The sequence below is a fragment of the Ranitomeya imitator genome, chromosome 5, assembly GCF_032444005.1.
Source record: "Ranitomeya imitator isolate aRanImi1 chromosome 5, aRanImi1.pri, whole genome shotgun sequence".
Lineage (NCBI taxonomy): Eukaryota > Metazoa > Chordata > Amphibia > Anura > Dendrobatidae > Ranitomeya > Ranitomeya imitator.
The window spans coordinates 148,886,470-148,913,268 of NC_091286.1; the positions used below are offsets into that span (position 1 = coordinate 148,886,470).

At 42.7% G+C, this 26,799-nt stretch overlaps 1 protein-coding gene across 2 annotated transcripts in view; it reads left to right on the top strand.

The window, feature by feature from the left end:
• Positions 1 to 26,799, top strand: part of MERTK (MER proto-oncogene, tyrosine kinase) — a 238,387-nt gene that overhangs the window by 123,741 nt on the left and 87,847 nt on the right. The gene's annotated exons all lie outside the window — the stretch shown is intronic.

The window sequence follows — 26,799 nt, forward strand, 5'->3', positions numbered from 1 at the left end:
CGTTTTTGCATGTGGTGAAAAAAACGCGGCGTTTTGACACGTTTACATGCGTTTTTTCATGCGTTTGCGTTTTTTAAACGCATGCTGAGAAATGTGTGACAGCTGCCAATCATCAAAATAAAGTAAAAAACCCACTATAAACAGAAATGGTTAGGGTTAGGGGTAGGGTTAGGGGTAGGGATCATAACCCTAACCCTAACCCTACCTCTAACCCTAAGGGATCCTAACCCTAACCCTAACCCTAAAGGGATTAGGGTTAGGGTTAGGGGTAGGGTTAGGGGTAGGGTTAGGATCCCTTAGGGGTAGGGTTAGGGGTAGGGTTAGGATTAGGATCCCTTAGGGGTAGGGTTAGGGGTAGGGGTAGGGTTAGGGGTATGGTTAGGGTTAGGATCCCTTAGGGTTAGGGGTAGGGTTAGGGTTAGGGGTAGGGTTAGGGTTAGGATCCCTTACGGTTATTGTTAGGGGTAGGGTTAGGGTTAGGATCCCTTAGGGTTAGGGGTAGGGTTAGGGGTAGGGTTAGGGTTAGGATCCCTTAGGGTTAGGGGTAGGGTTAGGGGTAGGGTTAGGGTTAGGATCCCTTTATCACCTTTATGTTGGGGTGTGGCATATCAGTGTGTTTTCTGGTTTTTTAATATAAAAACGCATGTGTTTTTAACGCAAAAAAACGCATGCACAAAATAACGCATGGGTCCCCATTGACTCCAATGTATTTTTTTACCCCAAAAAAATGCATGAAAACGCATGCGTTTTTTTTGGTCCAAAAAACACCTCTCAAAAATACTACAAGTTGCATTTCTGAAAATGAACGCATGCAGAAAAAAAACGCATGCGTTTCAAAACGCGACCAAACGTGTACAAACAAAAATGCATGCGTTTTTAATGTTAAATATAGGGGGGAAAAAACGCTGCAGACAAAAACGCAAGTGTGAAACCACCCTAAGTTAGGAGATGACAATTGGTGCTTTTAAAATTCTAAAAGGAGATTAGGAAGGAGAAGCTAGAGGCAGACACTGCTGCAGGTTCTCCTGAAATGATCTTTACAGTTATCCATAGAATTTTATGAGCACCAACCGTTATCTCAGTAATGGGAAAATCTATATTCACTGAAGACTTTACACCTGAAATGAAAATTTTGAGAATAATTGATCAATCCAGGAAAAGAAAGAAGCAGATTTCTCTGATAAGATATATCACAAAGTTTCTAATTCTTATGCATACAATTGATTTAATAGAAGAATGTGAAACGACGGTTACTCTTCAATGGCCATGCACACTTGTAGCAAAACAGAAGCCATTAAAGATGCGAGGTTTGGACGGCACTCCTATCTTGATCCTGGAGGTCTGACCGCTGGGACACCTAGGGATCTGAGCTTTGCTCTAAAAACCCCTGTCTGAGTGGAGATTGAGCATTTGTACCCACACACTATTCATTCCTAATGGGTATGCTGAAGACCAGGCCAGCGCAGGTGCGAGAGTGCGCATGCTTCATTTAGACGAGGCTATTTAGAGCTCTGTTCTCAGGATTAGTGGGGATCCCAGTGGTCAATTCTCCAGACACCCAACCATCGGGAAGATATCTTCTATCCTATGGATAGTGGATTACTGCCAAGCTTGGATACAACCCCTTTAACAATAACACTGCTTTTAGTTGCAGCCAATTTTAAATGTTAGCAAGACTGCAGGCCACATTGCAGACACACTTTGGTCTCTTCATGTGAACACAGCCCTAAAGACAGGTATAAGCCAATATCTTCACAGCAGGAGTGATTGACTCCGTGCAATTGACTTCTATGGAGATCTGAAAAAAAAAAAATGAGATCGAGAACCCTATGGTGAGCCTTTTGGGAGCTAACATTGATGGCAGATATGGAAATCTGTAGCTCATATGCTCTAGCATATTGTATATTAGAAAGATATGATTGGTTCATACATGGATTCATGCAAACTCGGCTTTGGGAAAATGGCCGCCGCGATCTCTTGTGCGCACGCGCGGCATCCCGCGGCCATTTTCCTGAAGCCCCGTGCAGCAGAGCACTCCATCTGCGCACGCGCGGCCCCAGAAAGATGTCCGCCCCCACCGATGAAAGGGATGACAGCGCAGATCGCGCGCTGTGTCTTCACGTGGGCGCAGGGAATTCGGAACTTGGACATGCGCACACCACTACGCCACCAACGGAAAGCTGGGGAAGAAAAGAGCGCTGTGAACACGCCCATCCGACCTGACCAGCCTGATTGACAGGCGAAAACGGCGACTTTGGTAATGTATTTCTCAGCATAGGTGGGGAATCAGGGTACACTACATACACTATAGTAACGCACAGCGCAGGCCCTATTTAACAGTATTTATAGCTCAATCTGAAAAAACGGGGTGACAGGTTCCCTTTAAGTGATTAAGCTCATTGACCCCATGGAAAGTCTGTACCAGGCCCCACCATTTATGTTTTATTCATATTACCAGAGTTTTCTTATGGGAAGAGCGGGACTTTGGGCTCCATCAGGTATCAGGGTCTTGGTGCGGCTCTGACCTTTGCACTGGCCTTAAGTGTGCCTATGCGGCAGATCCATTCATCATGCGTTGCCTTGGAGTGTGGTAGGAAATGCAAAGGGTCCATGCTGATTATCTGGGGTGCATAGATCCCTGACAGCATCAGTTGGGGCAAAAATAATCAGTTGTCCGAGCCTAAAGGCTCATTTCCGTCCCAGTTGTGGCGATCGGCTAGGTACATGCCATTTGGCGGTCATCGTTTAGGCAGGCCAACTGGAATTAACTATTAATATGCAATAAAAAACATATTTTTAACATGGGTTTTTTCTTAAGAATTTACCACATTTGTAACACTTTTAATTGATAGGGGTGTAATCCGCCCTGCATCCGAATATTGAAATGCTTTGTATTTAACAACAGGTTTATTTCTCTGTGAACAAAATGTCCACAGTGTGTAGATGGGATTTTCTAAAAGGGAAGCAAAATCTGTGCAGGACAGTATCCACTCGATGCAACACGTACCACAAAGTACAGCAGCTTCATGCAACCTTGTGATCTGTAGAACCTTGTAATAATTGAACTTATGCCCCAAATACCTCCCATTCCCGCACACAATAGTGCAGTGTTTGCACCTAACGACACCTCATTGTCTAGAGACAAATAGTAGGAGCGAACCTTGCTCGTAGCACTCTAGTGCTCATTGTTACATTGGGCTAGAAAACTCCTTAAGTATTTCTTTTTAATTGACCAAATTATTTTGTGGTAAATAGCTTTGCAGTGGTTTCTTTGATAATGGTAAATGTTTTATTACAGTGGATATATCATAACACGTTCTGGTGCACAAAACTATATCCTCACACATCCTTACATAACAGAATTAACCATTAAACTAGTACTGTATTCAGATCTCCGAGCAAACAAAACCACAAGGAATCTCTACTAGAGAACAATGCACCTTACCCTCCTCTGTTTGTTCTTTCCTTTTTCAATTGTGTTTAAAAGAAACTTGTGATAAACTCTTACCTTCCCAAGCCATTAATATGAATGTAGCCCTTTGAAGGATAAGCCAGATGATCTCTTTATGACCCCAAAGTGATGTTGCAGCAGTGACAAATCATGTTTAGAAGATGTCTGGATCTGAGTGCATCGGGGTGTAATGGTGCACTTCTAGCTTCTCAGCCTCACACTGTATTTCCCACATAGCATCACCCTCCCCTGGCTGATTGACAGGTTATTGTTCCTGGTACATGGCTACGCAACTGTCAATCAGCCAGGGGAGGGTGCTGCTATGTGGAAAATACAGTGTGCCCTAGTGGTAGGGACATGGAAGGAGCCCCTGGTCCCAGGACATCTGACAGCAGAGTAGTGACAGTATAATAATCTCCTGCTGATAATACACTGATAGGCTATGTGCACACGTTGTGGATTTACTGCGGATCAGCAGCGTTTTTTCCGTGCAGATCCGCCGCAGAATCGCAAGTGATTTACAGCACAATGTAAATCTATGGGAAAATAAAAATGCTGTGCTAATGGTGTGGAAAATTCTGCACGGAATCCGCAGCAGTTTTTTTTTTTAAAAAAAGGACCATGTCAATTCTTTGTGCGTTTCTGCACCCACTCCATTATAGGAAAACACAGGGGTAAAATGCATAGAATCCGCAGCAAATTCGCAGTAAAAACGTACAAAATCCGCATAAAAAACACGCAGATTCTGACCTGCGTTTTCTGCCAAGAGATGCAGAATCCGCACAGAAAATACCACTGGCAAATCCGCAACGTGTGCACATAGCATAGTATTGTATCAGCAAAATACAGCGCAGTAGTGACACATCGCTGGAATCGGGGTCTCTGTTCCTACATTATGATGCTGTCAGATTACACAACAAAAACATGTTTTGACAGATTCCCTTTAAGAAACTGTATTAGCTTTTGTGAACTTATACTATATATCTGGGTAGGTTGAGTTATTATTTTGTCTATATATTTTTGGTATCTGCCTCTTCTTGTAACGGTGTGTATTTATAATAAAGAATTGAAATGATAAAACTGTGTCCTTATAAGTCAAATCGTGTATGTATAGATCAGTGTGATACGTGCTTCATTGTTGGCCAGTGGACAGTTCTATTTTATTGTTAAGTCTGATTTTATTGTTATTTAGTTACTATACCTAATCACACAATAAACTGAAAAAATAAGAGACTTTATAATAACTCCCAAAAAATGAAAACACGGACTACGAAAGCACCAGCATAAGGTCCCCATCAATATGATCAAAAAATAAATGGCACAATACATAGCATTTGTGTATAAAGTAATAAATAGTCAAGTTTTAACATTTAGGTACAATAAGTCCCTTAAAAACACACACCCAAGATATAATCATACAGGGCTCATATAATGCCCAACATGCACTTCCTAGATCCTTAGCTTTAGGGCTCGCTCACACTAGTGTATAACACAGCAATGTTTTATTGGCTAGCACTCAGCCCAGTGTTACTCTATGGCAGAGGTCCCCAACCTTTCTGACCTTGAGAGCCACATCCAGCTATGAAAGAGGGTCGTGAGCCACATTCAGCTCAGAGAGGGACGTGAGCCACAACCAGCTCCTGCCCCACTCACAGTAGTGACACTGAGCCTCCATTACCGGTAGAATGACCACCAAAGCTTTTCCACTGAAATCACACCAAGGCACTATGCCAAGCTCCACTTTTTCCTATTTCACCCCCATTCAGATCTGCTCTTCTGTACAGGTCTACACACAAGTCACCATTTAGAGATCTGCTCTTAATAGTTATTTACACCTGCTGCTAATGTACCAAGCTGGCAGGCAGCCACGAGCCACACATCACAGGCTTGCGAGCCACATGTGGCTCCCGAGCTACAGGTTTGGGACCCCTGCTCTATAGGATAGTGCAGATCTGCGATTATTTTCTCATGCTGATTTGGCATCCGAGTGCATCCGAGAATTGGGTCATGCCCACACATACAAGTCTATGACCGTGTGTGAAATATCGATCTGCTGCACTCAAATGTCATCTGAGTGCAGTCCGATTACAGTGGATGCTGTCTCTTCTGCACTTGTGACACATAGCAAACCTTGGCCGTGCTACATAGGCCACAGCCAAATGTCACTTTGTGTAGCCCCAGAGCCGCAGCCTCATAGAGGTTTTTGCACTGTCAGAAAAATTTATTTAAAAAAATCTAGTATATTTATAAAAAAACAAAAAATCAGTCAGACTGATTCCCCTGTCAAACTGTGGTCCTGGGTCTTAGACTTCTTCCTCCACCAGTGTTTGTACATCCCTTCAGCTTTTGTTTGCAGAGGTACCTCGTAAAAAATTATAACTTTATGTACCGTATACGTTGTTTTTTTTTTTTACCATGGAAAGCCTATAGGTGACATACAGTACAGACCAAAAGTTTAGACACACCTTCTCATTTAAAGATTTTTCTGTATTTTCATGACTAAGAAAATTGTACATTCACACTGAAGGCATCAAAACTATGAATTAACACATGTGGAATTATATACTTAACAAAAAAGTGTGAAACAACTGAAATTATGTCTTATATTCTAGGTTCTTCAAAGTAGCCACCTTTTGCTTTGATGACTGCTTTGCACACTCTTGGCATTCTCTTGATGAGCTTCAAGAGGTAGTCACCAAGAATGGTCTTCCAACAATCTTGAAGGAGTTCCCCTAGATGCTTAGCACTTGTTGGCCCTTTTGCCTTCACTCTGCGGTCCAGCTCACCCCAAAACATCTCGATTGGGTTCAGGTCTGGTGACTGTGGAGGCCAGTTCATCTAGCGTAGCACCCCATCACTCTCATTCTTGGTCATATAGCCCTTACACAGCCTGGAGGTGTGTTTGGGTCATTGTCCTGTTGAAAAATAAATTAGTGTCCAACTAAACGCAAACCGGATGGAATAGCATGCCGCTGCAAGATGCTGTGGTAGCCATGCTGGTTCAGTATGCCTTCAATTTTGAATAAATCCCCAACAGTGTCACCAGCAAAGCACCCACACACCATCACACCTCCTCCTCCATGCTTCACGGTGGGAACCAGGCATGTAGAGTCCATCCGTTCACCTTTTCTGCGTCGCACAAAGACACGGTGGTTGGAACCAAAGATCTCAAATTTGGAATCATCAAACCAAAGCACAGATTTCCATTGGTCTAATGTCCATTCCTTCTGATCTTTAGCCCAAACAAGTCTCTTCTGCTTGTTGCCTGTCCTTAGCAGTGGTTGCCTAGCAGCTATTTTACCATGAAGGCCTGCTGCACAAAGTCTCCTCTTAACAGTTGCTGTAGAGATGTGTCTGCTGCTAGAACTCTGTGTGGCATTGACCTGGTCTTTAATCTGAGCTGCTGTTAACCTGCGATTTCTGAGACTGGTGACTCGGATAAACTTATCGTCAGAAGCAGAGGTGACTCTTGGTCTTCCTTTCCTTGGGCGGTCCTCATGTGAGCCAGTTTCTTTGTAGCGCTTGATGGGTTTTGCGACTGCACTTTTGGACCCTTTCAAAGTTTTCCCAATTTTTTGGACTGACTGACCTTCATTTCTTAAAGTAATGATGGCCACTCGTTTTGCTTTACTTAGCTGCTTTTTTCTTGCCATAATACAAATTCTAACAGTCTATTCAGTAGGACTATCCGCTGTGTATCCACCAGACTTCTGCACAACACAACTGATGGTCCCAACCCAATTTATAAGGCAACAAATCCCACTTATTAAACCTGACAGGGCACACCTGTGAAGTGAAAACTATTCCCGGTGACTAACTCTTGAAGCTCATCAAGAGAATTCCAAGAGTGTGCAAAGCAGTCATCAAAGCAGAAGGTGGCTACTTTGAAGAACCTAGAATATAAGACATAATTTCAGTTGTTTCACACTTTTTTGTTAAGTATATAATTCCACATGTGTTAATTCATAGTTGTGATGCCTTCAGTGTGAATGTACAATTTTCATAGTCATGAAAATACAGAAAAATCTTTAAATGAGAAGGTGTGTCCAAACTTTTGTTCTGTACTGTATGTCACTGTATTCCTATACCATAGTTCTGGCAGAACTTTCAAACTTAAACTGAAGAATGTCCAATAGCTCTCATAAAAAAAATAATAACATGTTTCTTTAAAAGGAAGACTCTAGGAAAAATGTTTATGTTTTAGACCTAAATCAAGTCGGTGCATAACAGAGATTTATAAATGACCATAAAGCTAATTTTTGGGCCATGCACTAGAAATTAGTGTTGAAAAAGGATAGAAAATCAGAAAAAAAAATCCACCATAGGTCCATGTTGTAAGATCATGTTTTTTTGCTGTTCCTATTTATTCCCAGCACCATAGTGTAATACATGTACTCTGTGTGTCTTCCATTGGCGGAACCATGTCACATCTTGTGACCAGAGGAAAAACTGATGTTTCAGCTAGTGACTAAGTGACGTCATGTATGCTTCCATTTACTTCTTAGTATAGCTGGCTTAGCATTTTTATCCCACCAAACAATAAATTGTGGTTAACCACCAGCTTAAGTCTTTGTCCGAGTGTTGCAATTGTAGAAACATTGTTAAACATTTTGCTCCTCATGATCTGATTTACTGTATAAATTGGTGTTCAAAGTCCTCATTTCAACACTGTTCACATTTGCAGTGTGATGATTATCACAAACAGATACAATATACAGAACCAGAAACACATGGGCTACTTGCACATTGAACAAGTCTGTAGGAACCTGTTCACACATCACCAAGAAACTTGAAGACACAAAAGAGCACAGTGAGGTAAAAAATACTCTGTTGTAAAAAAAAAATCACAGTAATAAGCAAGTGCTAGTCAAAAGATGGAAAAAAACAGGGTATTTAGTTGTTTTTTTTTTGCAAAAAAATGTATACTAAGCTGCTCCACCAATCGTCAAGGTATACCCTTATACAGCAGTCCTAACTAATGTATATAATCCCTATCTGATGTATTTAAAAACCTGATCATCTGTATAGTACCTGTATAAGCAGGGTTCAGAGAGGGAATATCCATGTGGACATGCTGGATGGAACAGCTTAAATGCAAATAACCCACAAAGGAGTGGTGGAGTCCCAAGTCTTGTAGAAACAAGAGAACAATTACAGAACCAGAAACACATGGGCTACTTGCACATTGAACAATTCTGTAGGAACATGTTCACACACACCACCAAGAAACTTGAAGACACAAAAGAGCACAGTGAGGTCAAAAATACTCTGTTGTAAAAATATTTAAATTCCCAGAGGAGCATTGCATGGCAAATAAGCCTCCTTACCTTGACAAGCCAGCTGGTATGTCACTCTCCATAAGTAGAAACGTTACCCCTTAGACCCCTGTCCAGAGCCTCTCACCTAGCCAAATCAGTTCTGATGCTCCGCACTGACGAGGGCCAACAGCCCGAAACACCGTGTCTGCGAATTGAGATACTGATTTGGCTTTTATCCTAAGTCATATTGCACGACTCATATTAAAGGGTTGATTGTGACTTGTAGGATCGCTACTTCCAACAGGTGGCGCTATAGAGTTTAAGTCCTCTCTTTCTCAGAAGAGGTAATTTGCATATTTAATTTCCCAGAGGAGCATTGAACGGCGAATAAGCCTCCTTACCTTGACAAGCTAGCTGGTATGTCACTCTCCTTAAGGAGAAACGTTACCCCTTAGGGTACCGTCACACAGTGCAATTTTGATCGCTACGACGGCACGATTCGTGACGTTCGAGCGATATAGTTACGATCTCGCAGTGTCTGACACGCTCCTGCGATCAGGGACCCCGCTGAGAATCGTACGACGTAGCAGATCGTTTGAAACTTTCTTTCGTCGTCTAGTGTCCCGCTGTGGCGGCATGATCGCATGGTGTAACAAAGGTGTGCACGATATTGTATACGATGTGCGCATAGTAACCAACGGCTTCTACATCGCACATACATCATGAAATTATCGCTCCAGCGTCGTACATTGCAAAGTGTGACAGCAGTCTACGACGCTGGAGCGATATTGTTACGATGCTGGAGCGTCACGGATCGTGCCGTCGTAGCGATCAAAATGCCACTGTGTGACGGTACCCTTAGATAGAAGTGGAAGAAAATCAGTCAGTAGAATCAGCCCTCGTAAGCTGTGTATATGGGCATGTACAGTGCCTTGCGAAAGTATGCAGCTCCCTGGAACTTTTCATCCTTTTCCCACATATCATGCTTCAAACATAAAGATACAAAATGTAAATTTTTGGTGAAGAATCAACAAGTGGAAAACAATTGTGAAGTAGAACGAAATTTATTGGGTATTTTAAATTTTTGTGGAAAATTAAACACTGAAAAGTGGAGCGTGCAATATTATTCGGCCCATTTAACTTAATACTTTATTGCGCCACCTTTTGTTGCGATTACAGCTGCAAGTTACTTGGGGTATGTCTCTATCAGTTTTGTACATCGAGAGACTGAAATTCTTGCCCATTCTTCCTTGGCAAACAGCTCAAGCTGAGTGAGGTTTGTTGGAGATCATTTGTGAACAGCAGTTTTCAGCTCTTTCCACAGATTCTCGATTGGAGTGAGGTCTGGACTTTGACTTGGCCATTCTAACACCTGGATACGTTTATTTATGAACTATTCCATTGTAGATTTTGCTTTATGTTTGTGCTCATTGTCTTGTTGGAAGACAAATCTCCGTCCCAGTCTCGGGTCTTTTGCAGACTCCAACAGGTTTTCTTCAAGAATGGTCCAGTATTTGGCTCCATCAATCTTCTCATCAATTTTAACCATGTTCCCTGTCCCTGCTGAAAAAAAAGCAGACTCAAACCATGATGCTGCCACCACCATGTTTGACAGTGAGGATAGTGTGTTCAGGGTGATGAGCTGTGTTGCCTTTACGCCAGACATATTATTTGGCATTGTTGCCAAAAAGTTCGATTTTGGTTTCATCTGACCAGAGCACCTTCTTCCACGTGTTTGGTGTGTCTCCCTGGTGGCTTGTTGCAAACTTTAAACAATACTTTTTATGGATATCTTTGAGAAATGGCTTTCTTCTTGCCACTCTTCCATAAAGGCCAGATTTGTGCAGTGTACGACTGATTGTTGTCCTATGGACAGACTGTCCCACCTCAGCTGTAGATCTCTGCAGTTCATCCAGAGTGATCATGGGCCTCTTGGCTGCATCGCTGATCAGTCTTCTCCTTGTTTGAGATGAAAGTTTAGAGGGACGGCCGGGTCTTGGTAGATTTACAGTGGCATGATACTCCTTCCATTTCAATATGATCGCTTGCACAGTGCTCCTAGAGATGTTTGAAGTTTTGGAAATTATTTTGTATCCAAATCCGGCTTTAAACTTCTCCACAACAGTATCACGGACCTGCCTGTTGTGTTCCTTGGTCTTCATGATGCTCTCTGTGCTTCAAACAGAACCCTGAGACTATCACAGAGCAGGTGCATTTATACGGAGACTTGATTACACACAGGTGGATTATATTTATCATCGTTAAGCATTTAGGACAATATTGGATCATTCAGAGATCCACAATGAACTTCTGGAGTGAGTTTGCTGCACTGAAAGTGATGGGGTCGAATAATATTGCACGCCTTACTTTTCAGTTTTTGAATTTCCAAAATTTTTTAAAATAACCAATAAATTTTGTTCAACTTCACAATTGTGTTCCACTTGTTGTTGATTCTTCACCAAAAATATACATTTGGTATCTTTATGTTATGAATACTTTTGCAAGGCACTGTAGGTCATAGGAAGCTAAACATTTGTATGAGCACACAACTCATGGAATTTTGAAGCTAATGCTACAAAATGTTTTGTGCTAATTTTTGTACAATAATACTACATGCTGTACATTAGATAACTCACTCTGGTTAATACCAATTTTCATACATGCTTACCTGGTCAAGCCTTTCTTTGGGAATTAACATCTTTTGAAGGACATCAAAAATACCATTGACACAAAATGTCGACCCCTGAGGCTCATTTACGGGGTATATGAAAATGTCTAAGATTAGATTGGCTACATTAACCTTCTCATGTACTGTGCGAACATTGCAATCCATTCTCCAAAGTCAGATGTGTCTCCTACAATTCTTTAAAGGTGCTAAAACAATACTTGCTCTTATTTTTTCTCTAAAAAAACATTCTGGAAACACATCACTTTTGAAAATTTCTAGATGACCTCTCTGTTCTACATGCTCTTCTGCTTAGGATACCTTCACACATCCCTGTGTTACTATCTGAGAGAGACAGATTTGTTTCTCTAATGTCCTCCCCCTTGCATTCTAGTTGTTTCCATTTTATTATCTTTAGTTGTTTTTTTTCATTTGACCAACTCAATATTTGTAAACCAGATTTTGAACATAAAATAGAATTGGTATAGGACCTGTCGGGTAGGATACGAATGTTATTCTTTTGTAATAGATCCTGTTTGTTTCACTGCATTGTTACTTTGAAAATTGGTCTTTATTGTAATTCCCCTACTATCATGTGCCCCCATTTCCTAATATTGGTTTCAATCAGTTCCAATTCTAGTACGATCAGCAGAAATAATAGAGAAGTGTTGTAATATCAATTTTTTTTTTCCAGTAACTCTAGACTATGGGCTAAAAATTGGGGAAATCCTACTTTACAGGAAGAGTTTGGATTTCTAGAATTGGGGGTGCAAATAAGTGTCCTCAGAGGGGAAGAGGACTTACATTTTAGTGCCACCTATTGGATGTAGCAATCCTAAAGGTACCTTCACACATAACGATATCGTTAACGATATCGTTGCTTTTTGTGACGTAGCAACGATATCGTTAAGGAAATCGTTCTGTGTGACAGCGACCAATGATCAGGCCCCTGCTGGGAGATCGTTGGTCGCTGAGGAAAGTCCAGAACTTTATTTCGTCGCTGGACTCCCTGCAGACATCGCTGGATCGATACTCTGCTGGATACTGCTGGATCGATTTACTTTTACGCTGGTAACCAGGGTAAACATCGGGTTACTAAGCGCGGCCCTGCGCTTAGTAACCCGATGTTTACCCTGGTTACCCGGGGACCTTGGGATCGTTGGTCGCTGGAGAGCTGTCTGTGTGACAGCTCTCCAGCGACCAAACAGCGACGCTGCAGCGATCGATATCGTTGTCGGTTTCGCTGCAGCGTCGCTGAGTGTTAAGGTACCTTAACAGTCAGTAATGAGCCTTGCCACATGACTTGGGATAAGAAGCCAAATTAGACACTCCATTTGGAGACGTGTTTAAGGGTGTTTGCTTATCATAAGTGCAAAGCAGGAGGTTTGAGTTGGCTGGGACAGATGACTCTGAAAGGGGATTTAGGGGGTGGATATTTCTCCCCATTTTGGAGATTACCAACCAGTCTGAAATTGGGGTAGAATTGAAAATGCAGCTTTTTTTTAACTAGTGGTTGGACAAGCTCAACTCCTAACCTTCTGACAAGACATTGACTTTTTCAATTTAATGATGTCAAAACATTTACTATTTTTTGTACATATACTTTTTGGGTTAAGTCTTTGCATTTTTTTGTCATTGAATGGAAGCCTTCATTGTTCTGTAGAATGGAAATCTGATTACGTAATGAACAGACATAGATGATTGACTTGTAAGGGTTGATGCTCAAGAGAATCCGATGTGAAAAATGCATGTGTTACAAATGGACCTGGATGTGAAACTTGATGTGGATGTGAATCTGAACCTCGGGTAGGATGAATCAGGAACTGGCTCTAAGATTTTGGAGAAATTCTAATTGAAAACAGATGCTAGTGATGAGTTGACTAGGAAAAGTAGCCACTGACACAGGTACGTGATGGCTTCTCAATACTCTGCTCAGCTATACACAAACAATCAGTAGATTTGGTTTCCAGTACCATCTCTATGCTGATGACACCCAATTATACACTTCTGCTCCTGATATCTCGCCTGCCTTATTAGAAAACACCAGTGATTGTCTTACCGCTGTCTCTAACATCATGTCCTCACTCTATCTGAAACTAAACCTGTCAAAAACTGAACTCCTCGTGTTCTCTCCTTCTACTAACCTACCTTTGCCTGACATTGCCATCTCCGTGTGCGGTTCCACCATTACTCCAAAGCAACATGCCCGCTGCCTTGGGGTCATCCTTGATTCTGACCTTTCATTCACCCCCCACATCCGATCACTGGCTCGCTCTTCTTATCTGCATCTCAAAAACATTTCTAGAATTCGCCCTTTTCTTACTTTCAACTCTGCAAAAACTCTTACTGTTTCACTTATTCATTCTCGTCTGGACTATTGTAACTCTCTACTAATCGGCCTCCCTCTTACCAAACTCTCCCCACTCCAATCTGTCCTGAATGCTGCTGCCAGGATCATATTCCTCACCAACCGTTACACCGATGCCTCTACCTTGTGCCAGTCATTACACTGGTTACCCATCCACTCCAGAATCCAGTACAAAACTACTACCCTCATCCACAAAGCACTCCATGGCTCAGCACCACCCTATATCTCCTCTCTGGTCTCGGTCTACCACCCTACCCGTGCCCTCCGCTCCGCTAATGACCTCAGGTTAGCATCCTCAATAATCAGAACCTCCCACTCCCGTCTCCAAGACTTTACACGTGCTGCGCCGATTCTTTGGAATGCACTACCTAGGTTAATGCGATTAATCCCCAATCCGCACAGTTTTAAGCGTGCCCTAAAAACTCATTTGTTCAGACTGGCCTACCGCCTCAATGCATTAATGTAAGGATCCCTGTGTGGCCTATTTAAAAAAAAAAAAAAAAATGTTCTCATTCACTTTATGCAGTTAATAGCCCTCTGTGTCTGTACTGTTACATACTTAGGTAGTTAACTGGTTCATGCAGCTTTACATGAACACCCGAGCCTTACACTATGGCTGGTCCGAATAACTATAGCATTTGTTACCATCCACCTCTCGTGTCTCCCCTTTTCCTCATAGTTTGTAAGCTTGCGAGCAAGGCCCTCATTCCTCCTGGTATCTGTTTTGAACTGTATTCCTGTTATGCTGTAATGTCTATTGTCTGTGCAAGTCCCCTCTATAATTTGTAAAGCGCTGCGGAATATGTTGGCGCTATATAAATAAAAATTATTATTAATTATTATTATTACACGCATAGGTTAAGACCTGTCAAGCAATCAGAGAGTGGAGAAGCTAGGAGGGACCAGCCTCTGTGTCTCGCCTTCCTAGCCACCTCATCCCAATTCCCAATTATGTTTTCTCAGAAACACCCAGGCTTGGACTGACCCATAGGGTAACGGGAGTCCCCCGGTGGGCCCCTGTGGAGATCTTGGCCGCTGTATGGGCAGTACTTGGCATAATTCACTTGATTCACTCTGTACAGAAAAAAAGCAGCATCTCATCATTCATTAACCAAACTACCCAGTTTATTAGGTAAATTTGTGAACAAGGGAAGTATAATATTTGTATGCAGGTGAAAAGTTAATGTTACTGGTGGGCCATTGGCACCCCAGTCTGACACTGGAAACACCACTGAGTCAGAGTAAAACTCATGTTTATGATGCAGAGACAAATCACCAATTCATGGTGCCCATGGCATGTGACAGGTTAATTTGAAAGACCTTTCACCGGGTCAAAAGTGGCCCTTTCTTTTTTATAATTTATTTTTGTTTTTCCCCTGATTATTTGGCCTTTTTAGTGTTTTTTTTTAATTTCACTAATGCTACTTTTTCTGTTGTTGTTTTTTTTTTTTTACCAAGGGGTCGTGGCACACAGGGTAATAATGCAGAGCAGTGTTAAGTCATGCCCCCTTGGAAAAGACCATAAAAAGTTAAGACTTAATAAAAAACATATCTCTGAAACAATATGGTAGATTTAACCCTGCTGTTCTGTTCATGGGTACTATACACTTGTATTGCTCCTGGGTCACTACTACCTGAACACAACAGCAGGGTTAAAAAAAAAAAATCAGCAAAAATTAACAAACTTGCCTCTCTTGAACTGGTGACAAGTCTTCTTTAAGTTTAAACGAATGCATTTATGTATTCAGCATAAATATATACATTAGTGAGAAAAGGAGGCGGATGCGGCAGGCAGAATTGAATCACAAATTTCGGTGATTACCATTTTTATGATAAAATTTGAGACTTTTTTAAAATTGTTGAGAAAAGTAGAGCTTTGGAATTACGTATGAATGAGCCCTTAGAGAAAAATATTTTCTGTCATTTATCAATTCTAAAAATGTTAAAAAGTGATACAAATCTGTGCCAGGTTACAGCGTTGTTGTAGTTTGAGAATAGCCACCTATAGATGTGCCAAGTTTATTAAGAGGGGTGCTGCTCCTAATAATTTTGGCACAATTTAGGTGTCATTCAGAATTCTGTGTCTCACGTTCCAAGTATGGACATACTTCCGTGGTCTCCTGCTCTGATCATGAAAGCCTCATAGGCATATGTGACAATGAGTACATCATGTACTGTACATGAAGGGTAGATTTTCTGTGGAATCCTTCTTCTAGCTTTGTGCATAGGGCTTTAACTAAAAGGCATTGTCTCTGCGTTCCGGGAATATGTGATTCTGGTGCCTCCTATGCTACGGTGACTGCTCCGCTCTCATTATTTTGGCATTAAGCATTGTTTTTGCTCAGTGGCTTCCATCCTGAAATGTCAGCAGTCAGCAATGTTGTTCTGTTTAATCCGATCTTGGCATTTAGTCTGGTGACGTTGCTGAACTGTTATATGAAATAATCTGATTCTACTTCTTACATTTCTCCATTATGATAAATAATATTATAGCTAAATCACTAATCGTCATGGTGTTATTTATATGCAATGCTAAAATAGTACATGAATGCTGTTATAACCATGAAAACCCCAGGAATGGTCCTGAACTATATAGGAACTTAGTTAGAGCAGTTGTCCCATGATCAGGGGCTAGTATCCCACTCAGAGGCGTAGCTAGAGCTTTTGCCGCCCGGGGCTGTTCCCGAGTTTGGCGCCCCCCGGCTCAATACACACAAAGGTTACCAAAAACGGTTTTCCTGTTTTGTAGAACTTAAACTGGGCCTAATGGTGTCACCCCCACATGCCACACCTGTGACTTAATACCACCACACCATGACCAGGCCACATAGTGACCGAATAATACTACATACAAGGGACAAATACCACAACACCATTTCCAGACCACATATTACCACCACATAGTGACTGAATACTACAATACTGATCAGTAATAAAAAAAAAAACACAATACTATCACCATAAGTGCCAGTATTCACAGGAGATCTGTACTTAGTATGCAGTGTCTGTGTAGAGGTAATACAGAGATCACTGGTGACATTATACACAGGACCTCTATATAGTATACAGTGTACAGTGTCAGTGTATAGGTAACACTGACTCACCAGTGACGTCTCTAGGTGAAGTCCTTCATCTTTCATCCAGCACAGACCGCCATCATTCCTTCCAGCCAGGACTCGTTTCTGCAGGAAATAACACAGTTATCTCGAGCTCCGCTTGCAGAACACATTACTTAATTTTTCACAACTTCTACATTACACCACATGAAGAAAAAAAGGTGATATAGTGTCACTCTGCACAGTAACAGGACCGCCCCCCCATTTAAAACAGTACACTCAAAAAATAAAATAAATACATCACTGCAGTAATAATATCCCTTAATTAGCCCCTATGGTAATAATATTCCCCACCCTGGCCCCGTTTCTCATTCCTGGCTCCAGCCATATGTTCTCGCATCCTGCCCTCATGAGTATCCATTCTACCCCATATGATCTCCCCATCCTGCCCCACCAGCCTCCATCGTATCCGTCCTGCCCCATGATCCAATCCTGCCCCGTGTCTCCAATCATGCCCCGTATCTACATTCTGCCCATGCCTCAAGTCCTGCCCCCAGTGTGTCCAGCATATTACCCCCATGTTGTCCAGCAATCTGCCCCAGTGTGTCCAGCATATTACCCCCAGTGTGTCCAGCAATCTGCCCCAGTATGTCCAGCACTGCCCCCAGTGTGTCCAGCAATCTGCCCCAGTGTCCAGCCTTTCCCCAGTGTGTCCAGCAGTCTGCCCCAGTGTGTCCAGCATATTACCCCCAGTGTCCAGCATTGCCCCAGTGTGTCCAGCATATTACCCCCAGTGTGTCCAGCAATCTGCCCCAGTGTCCAGCATTGCCCCAGTGTGTCCAGAAGTCTGCCCCAGGGTCTCCAGCATTGCCTCAATGTGTCCAGAAATCTGCCCCATGGTCTCCAGTATTGCCCCAGTATGTCCAGAAGTCTGCCCAGGGTCTCCAGCATTGCCTCAATGTGTCCTGAAATCTGCCCCATGGTCTCCAGTATTCAGTGTGTCCAGCAATCTGCCCCATAGTCTCCTGTATTGCCCCAGTGTGTCCAGCATTCTGCCCCATGGTCTCCTGTATTGCCCCAGTGTGTCCAGCATTCTGCCCCATGGTCTCCAGTATTGCCCCAGTGTGTCCAGCAATCTGCCCCATGGTCTCATGTATTGCCCCAGTGTGTCCAGCATTCTGCCACATGGTCTCCTGTATTGCCCCAGTGTGTCCAGCAATCTGCCCCATGGTCTCATGTATTGCCCCAGTGTGTCCAGCAATCTGCCCCATGGTCTCCAGCATTGCCCCAGCCCCAGACAGTGAGACATAAAGAAAAAAAAAAAAAAGTAAAATCCTCACCTCTCCCGTTCCTAGCGCAGGTCCGGTGCAGTCAGCGTCTCTCCGGCTCTGCGACGCTCAGGACAGAGAGGCAGAGCGGTGCGCACAGTAGTGACGTCATCGCGCCCTCTGCTCTGAGACGTCGCAGAGTCAGAGGAGGCTGCAGCTGCCGGCGCCGCAGGAACCAGGAGAGGTGAGTATAGAGCGGGGGGCGGGGTCCGGTGGTGGGGTCCGGTGGTGGGGGGAGCTGGCCCTGGTCGTGGCGGCGGACGGCGCCGCCCGAAGATTTAAAAGGGCGTCTTTTTTTTTTTTTTTTTCTTCTGCAGCGCCGGCCGCCCCCCGCATTGTGCCGCCCGGGGCGGACCGCCCACCCCCGCACCCCCCTTCTTACGCCACTGATCCCACTTACACATGTGCAACCATTGCTCCATTCATTCTCTATGGGACTGACAGCCAAGTACAGCGCTCGCCTATCTTTTGGAAATCTGTGAATAAAAATGGGAAACCTCTTCCTAATAAACTTCCGTGTTGGAATGATTAAACTTCTGGGATGAAGCAAAGCGGGAAAATACACTTTAAGGGTAGATTAATACAACCGTATTTTCAGTCCAAGTGCTGTCCGTGAAAAAAATGGAAGCACTCAAGCCAATGTTATTCGATGGGCAGTGCAAATAAACAATTTTCTTCCAGACTGAGTGCGCGTGTGGCAAAAATTTGCAGCATACATTAGTTTCTTCCGTATGGTGGATGACACTCGACCATGCAAGTGTATACGTACAAAAAAAATCGGATTCCATACAGACCTATCGAAAAGCATCCAATCTTTACAGATATTTCGCAGTTCTTTAACATAGGAAACTGTAGTTAGTTTTGTATATTTTTAATAACTGCTGCTGTATAAAAAAACCCAGATGGTACATGGATTGCACGCAAAAGACAAATGAGAGAAAAATTGTCTGAGTTTTCTGGATGAAAGTTGTATGATTTTTGTTGATACCCTTGTGCTAAGTTTTCAACGTATATTTCCAGTCCATGATAACAACCATTCGCACATGGACCAGTGTCAGCCTTTGTTTTAGCGCAAAAGGGCTATTTTCCACACGGATCTCGGGTCTATTTGGAAATAAAAACGCAGCATATGCTAGCCTGACCCAATCTACGGACCAGACTAGTGCATGAGGCTTTCCTAGAAAAGTCCTGCTGGTGTATATTGTACTTGGTTTGTCGTTAGACAACAGATGATTGATGGGATCAGTATATGATCAGCACAGAATGACTGGTAAACCAAGCTCGGTGCATCATGGTGGGGCCAATCATTTCTATATACCTCCCCACTTGCGTGTTTTCCCTCTGTCTCCACCCCCTCTTCTTTGATTAACAGCTCTGGCTTGATAGATGGAAAACAAGCAGGTGGGAAAGTTTCCTTAAATGTTTAGCCACGCCATGATGCACCTGTAGTCTGTACTGCAGACTCCTTGCGGTGTTGGCTCACAATGTCTTAGGCTGTGTGCACATGTTCTGGATTTTTCCTGTTTTTTTCGCTATAAAAACGCGATAAAACCATGAAAAAAACGCATCCATTAAGCATCCTATTAATAGAATGCAATCCGCAATTTTTGTGCACATGTAGCGTTTTTTCCATGAAAAAAATGCATCACTGTAAAAAACGCAGCATGTTCATTAATTTTGCGTTTTTTTTTGTGGATTTCCCGCTATTTAGGCTATGTGCACATGTTCAGGAATTTTCGTGTTTTTATAGCAAAAAACGCGATAAAACCACACAAAAAAACGCATACATTAAGCGTCCTATTATAAGAATGCATTCTGCATTTTTGGTGCAGGTGCTGCGTTTTTTTCCGTGGCGGAATCGCATTTCGGAAAAAAACGCAGCATGTTCATTCTTTGTGTGGAATCACGGGGATTCCGCACACATAGGAATGCATTGATCCGCTTACTTTCCGCATGGGGCTATGCCCACCATGCGGGAAGTAAGCGGATCATGTGCGGTTGGTACCCAGGGTGGAGGAGAGGAGACTCTCCTCCAGGCCCTGGGAACCATATAATTGTTAAAAAAAAAATAAAATAAAAAATCATGATATTCTCACCTTCCGGCGTCCCCAGCACACTTCCCGCACCTCGTGATGCTCCCGTTCCCAAGGATGCTTTGCGGCAATGACCTGTGATGACGTACGGTTTCGCGAGACCGCTACATCATCTGGGGTCATTGTTGCTAGGCATTATTGGGACCAGAGCATCACGAGAAGCGGGAAGACTGCCGGGGATGCAGGAAGGTGAGAATATCACAAAATTTATTTATTTTTTTAATTATTTTTAACATTAGATCTTTTTACTATTGATGCTACATAGTGTTTCACAAGTGTGACCAACCTGTCAATCAGTTTTCCAAGTGATGCTACAGATCGCTTGGAAAAAACTAGCATTCTGCAAGCTAATTACGCTTGTAAAACGCTAGTGTTTAGAGGGAAAACGCATGCCAATTCCGCATGCGTTTTTCTTGTGGCAAGGAGTTCCGGAATTGCGGTGGAAATTTCCGCGGCAATTCCGGATGTGTGCACATAGACTGAATGCATTGGGAAGCTCCGAAAAAAAAAACGTGAAAAATCCGCACAAAAAACGTGAAAAAAATGCATGCGGCTTTCCTGCACAAAAAGTTTTGTTCAGAAAATTTCTGCAAAGAATCCTGACGTGAGCACATAGCCTAATACGTTCTCCATGCCAGGTTGAGGCTATGTGCACACGTCCGGAATTGCCGTGGAGATTTTTTTCTAGTTTTTCAGCAAAATAAATGGTATTATTCAAAACTACAGGTAGCCCTGCATAAAACAAGCCCCCATACTGTATGCCTATGTTGGCTTTTAAAAAAAATATGGCTCTTGGAAGAAGGTGAGGAAAAAAAATGAAAATAATTCCATGTCCTTATATGGTTAAGGATACTAGAAGTATACTTTAATGTTTAGGTCTTACATATGGAGTAGGATTCTTCTGTTCATTTGGTACTGAATTATATTTACGTTATAAGACAAGAAAGTGGCCGAGGAAAGTTCTTTTCTCTGAGCGTTCTGTAGGCCGTTCTGTAAGCGCCGGCCGTAAAGCAGAGCGGTGACATCACCGCTGTGCTCTGCTTTACGGCCGGCTGGCGCTGACACAGTGCAGAGAAGCCGACACCGGGGGACACGACAGACACCGGAATGTAAGTATGTAGTGTTTTTTTTTTTTTTTTGCATTTACAATGGTAACCAGGGTAAATATCGGGTTACTAAGCACGGCCCTGCGCTTAGTAACCCGATGTTTACCCTGGTTACAAGTGAACACATCGCTGGATCGGCGTCACACACGCCGATTCAGCGATGTCAGCGGGTGATCCAGCGACGAAATAAAGTTCCAGACTTTCAGCTCCGACCAGCGATGTCACAGCAGGATCCTGATCGCTGCTGCGTGTCAAACACAACGATATCGCTATCCAGGACGCTGCAACGTCACGGATCGCTATCGTTATCGTTCTAAAGTTGCTCAGTGTGAAGGTACCTTAAGAGTTCTGGCTCCTACAGACCAATTAGACGCTCATAATCAACTCTTTACTTGTATTAACGACAGCTGTCTTACACAGTCACCATTATAAAAGACTCCTGTCCACAGACTCAATTAATCAGTCAGATTAATCAGTCAGATTGCCTACAACATGGGCAAAACCAAAGAGCTTTATAAGGGTATCAGGGACAAGATCATAGACCTGCACAAAGGTGGAATGGGCTACAAAACCATAAGTAAGATGCTGGGTGCGACGGAGACAACCGTTGGTGCAACAGTAAGAAAATGGAAGAAATACAAAATGACTGTCAATCGACATCGATCTGGGGCGCCATGCAAAATCCCACTTCGTGGTGTATCCTTGATCATGAGGAAGGTGAGAGATTAGCCTAAAACTACACGAGGGGAACTTGTTAATGATCTCAAGGCAAGCTGGGACCACAGTCACCAAGAAAACTATTGGTAACACATCACGCCGTAAAGGTTTAAAATCCTGCAGTGCCTGCAAGGTCCCTCTGCTCAAGAAGGCTCATGTGCAGGTCCGTCTGAAGTCTGCCAATGAACACCTGGATGATTCTTTGAGTGATTGGGAGAAGGTGCTGCGGTCATATGAGACAAAATTTGAGGTCTTTACCTCAACTCGCCGTGTTTAGAGAAAGAGAAATGCTGCCTATGAACCTAAGTACACCGTCCCCACTGGAGGTTGGAACATTATATTTTGGGGGTGTTTCTCTAAGGGCACAGGACTACATCACGGCATGTACCGTAAAATACTAAGTGATGACCTCCTTCCCTCCGACAGGACATTAAAAATGGGTCATGGCTGGGTCTTCCAGCAAGACAATGACCCAAAACATACAGCCAAGGCAACAAAGGAGTGGCTCAAAAAGAAGCACATTAAGATCATGGAGTGGCCTAACCAGTCTCCAGACCTTAATCCCATAGAAAACTTATGGAGGGAGTTGAAGTTCCGAGTTACCAAGCAACAGCCTCAAAATCTTAATGATTTAGAGATGATCTGCAAAGAGGAGTGGACCAAAATTCCTCCTGACGTGCGCAAACCTCATCATCAGCTACAAAAAACATCTGACTCTTGTGCTTGCCAGAGGGATCATATATGTATTTCTCACTGCAAAATGCAAATCAATTTATTTATACAATGTGATTTTCAGGATTTTATTTTTGATATCCTATGTATCCTATATATCAATCTTAAAATTAACCTCCCCTTACAATTATAGACTGTGGGCAAACTTAGAAAATTAGCACGGGTTCAAATACTTATTTCCCCCACTGTGTGTGTGTATGTATGTATGTATGTATGTATATATATATATATATATATATATATATATATATACTGTATATGTTACATGAGGTTAACAATTTATTAATGTAGGAAGCACCTTAAGACTTCATATAGGGTGTTACACTCATGGCTGAAAATGAAGTACTTCTCCCAGAATATTATTGCAATTACACACGTTTTGTTATACTGTTGTTTATGTCCTTTTTGTGTATTGGAACAACTCAAAAAAAAACAGAGAAAAAAAGTCAAATTGGACATAATTTCATAATTTCACACAAAACCCCACAGATGTGCCTGAAAAAATTGTTGGTACCTTTCCAAAATTATGGGTAAACAACTTTTGTTTCAAGTTCATGTGATGCTTGTTCAACTCTCCTGTGGCAAGTAACAGATGTGGGCAATATGAAAATCACACTTGAAACCAAATTATAAGGGGAAAAGTTGACTCAGTGTTGAAATATTGAAATAATGTTATGATAACGTTAAAAGTTACTTTTTACATACCACTTCTCACAACTTGTTGCATATACTACTTTATTACAGAATGGTTTAAACCTTGCATAAAAAGTGCGACTCTGCCTTTCTTTTTCAAGTCCAGATTATTCTATGGAAATGACATATTGCTTGGACGTGATGAACAGCTACAGTGCCTTGGGAAAGTATTCGGCCACTTGGAACTTTTCAACCTTTTCCCATATATCATGCTTCAAACATAAAGATACCAAATGTAAATTTTTGGTGAAGAATCAACAACAAGTTGTTAGGGCTAGCGGAACGCACCGAGTAAAGATAAACGTTTATTATAATTGGTGCGTTCGCAGCCCGGGGTCCACCGTGCAGGAGGAACCCGCTGCTAGTGAATGGTGGCACTGTTTGGCAGTATAGACTAGCTCTGTTACTTCACAGAGTAGCCGTGAAAGGAAAGCACTGTGCCCCGTTAGCCTCACAGGAGCACAAGCTTACTGCCGAACTGATAGCCGAGGGGCCGGTATTCTAGGGGCTTATTAATGCCGGGTTCCTGAATACATTCACACATAACCGCACATACTTGGATTGATACTAGCGCATGGCCGTGCGGCCATGTGAACCTTTTTATAGCTGCAGTAAGTACAGGACCTTCCTAGAAGGACCAATGAGAGGCTGCCACAGAGCCTGAGCAACTTCGGAACCTTCCTGGAGAACCAAAGAGTTTTGCTGCAGTATCTAAGCATGTGTGTTGTGAATTCTGCTCTTGGGTTCCCTCCAGTGGTTGTAGGTGGGAATGCAGTTGTCTCTGAGTTGCAGTCCTGGCCAGGTGTATCTGCTGATTGCAGTTCTGACTGGGATATTTAAGTGTGCAGGATTCATTAGCCCTTGTCAGTTGTCAATGTTTCTTGTGAAGTGTTGGATCACTTTCTGGCTTCTCCTGCTTAGCTGCCAATTCAGCAAAGATAAGTGTCTGGTTTTGTTTCTGTGGCACACATGCAGTGTGCTTATATTCTGTGCTATCCATTTGTTTTTCTCTTGTCCAGCTTAGACTGTGTCAGTGTTTTCTCAGTCTTGTTGGATTCCCTGGAGTTGCAGATATACGCTCCACATCTTTAGGTAGATGGTGGAGTTTTTCTATTTTCTGCTGTTGATATTTTTGGAAGGATTTTTAATACTGACTGCTTAGTATCCTGTCCTATCCTTTCCTATTTAGCTAGTGTGTGCCTCATTTGCTAAATCCTGTTTCCTGCCTGCGTGTGTCTTTTCCTCTACTACTCACAGTCACTATTTGTGGGGGGCTGCCTATCCTTTGGGGTTCTGCTCTGAGGCAAGGTAGAATTCCTATTTCCATCTATAGGGGTATTTAGTCCTCCGGCTTTGTTGAGGTGTCTAGGTTTTGTTAGGCACACCCCACGGCTACTTCTAGTTGCGGTCTTAAGATCAGGGTTTGCGGTCAGTATAGTTACCACCTACTCCAGTGAAAGTTATTCATGCTGCTCCAAGGTCACCTGATCAAAACACATGTGACCCTCGATCTCCAATGAGAGATCTTACCCCGGACATGCTCAGAAGGGGAAAAGCAGGACTTAGTCCCAAAAGCGTCTGCTTGCCGCTGCCCAGCACTGGCTTCAATGGCAGAAGCTGGAAAAGCAGCAGTAACCCTTTGCACAGAGTGAGACTGAGCAAAACCCTGGGACCGACGTCTCGGCTGACCAGGCTCCACTGCGGCAGGAGAAGAATGGGAGACCGCAGCAGAGATGGCTCGAGATTCCCCCTGTGCAGAGGCGGGAACTCGACCCCTAACACGTGGAACACAATTGTGAAGTTGAACTAAATTTATTGGTTATTTTAAAGTTTTGTGGAATTTCAAAAACTGAAAAGTGGGGCGTGCAATATTATTCGGCCCCTTTACTTTCAGTGCAGTAAACTCACTCCAGAAGTTCATTGTGGATCTCTGAGTGATCCAATGTTGTCCTAAATGCCTAGTGATGATAAATATAATCCACCTGTGTGTAATCAAGTCTCCCTATAAATGCACCTGCTCTGTGATAGTCTCAGGGTTCTGTTTGAAGCACAGAGAGCATCATGAAGACCAAGGAACACAACAGGCAGGTCTGTGATACTGTTGTGGAGAAATTTAAAGCCGGATTTGGATACAAAATGATTTCCAAAACTTTAAACAACCCTAGGAGCACTGTGCAAGCGATCATATTGAAATGGAAGGAGTATCATACCACTGTAAATCTACCAAGACACGGCCGTCCCTCTAAACTTTTATCTGAAAGGAGGAGAAGACTGATCAGAGATGCAGCCAAGAGGCCCATGATCACTCTGGATGAACTGCAGAGATATATAGCTGAGGTGGGACAGTCTGTCCATAGGACAACAATCAGTCGTACACTGCATAAATCTAGCCTTTATGGAAGAGTGGCAAGAAGAAAGCCATTTCTCAAAGATATCCATAAAAAGTGTATAAAGTTTGCAACAAGCCACCTGGGAGACACACCAAATATTTGGAAGAAGGTGCTTTGGTCAGATGAAACCAAAATCGAACTTTTTGGCAACAATGCCAAATGATATGTTTGGCGCAAAGGCAACACAGCTCATCACCTTAACACACCATCACGACTGTCAAACATGGTGGTGGCAACATCATGGTTTGGGCCTGCTTTTCCTCAGCAGGGACAGGGAAAATGGTTAAAATTGATGGGAAGATGGATAGAGCCAAATACAGGACCATTCTTGAAGAAAACCTGTTGGAATTTCCACAAAAATGTAAAATAACCAATAAATTTCGTTCAACTTCACAATTGTGTTCCACTTGTTGATGCTTCATCAAATCTTTACTTTTGGTATCTTTATGTTTGAAGCATGATATGTGGGAAAAGGTTGAAAAGTTCCAGGGGGCCGAATACTTTCGCAAGGCACTGTATATAGATATCTTAGAGGGTAGTTCCTTACTACATATTCCCAGTCTATGAGCAAGACTGTAGAGGCACTAAGGCTTCGTTACCCCAAATTAACATTTAATGAGCTTTTCATGGTGCATATTTTTGCTGTTCAAAACCGCAGCATCTTACAGTTCCAGTAAAATGAATGGGATTTATAGAAATCTCATGCCCACTGCATTTCTTTTACGACGCAAAACTGATCTGCAACATGTGTTTTTTTATGCTTGGCTTATATAGTGCCATCATATTCCACAGTGCTTTACAGACGTTATCAGCTCTGTCTCCATTGGAGATTGCAATCTAAATTCCCTATCAGTATGTCTTTGGAGTGTTGGAAAAATCAGAGAACTTGCAGTAAACACACACAATCATGGGGGAATATACAGAGTCCTTGCTGCAAAGCGA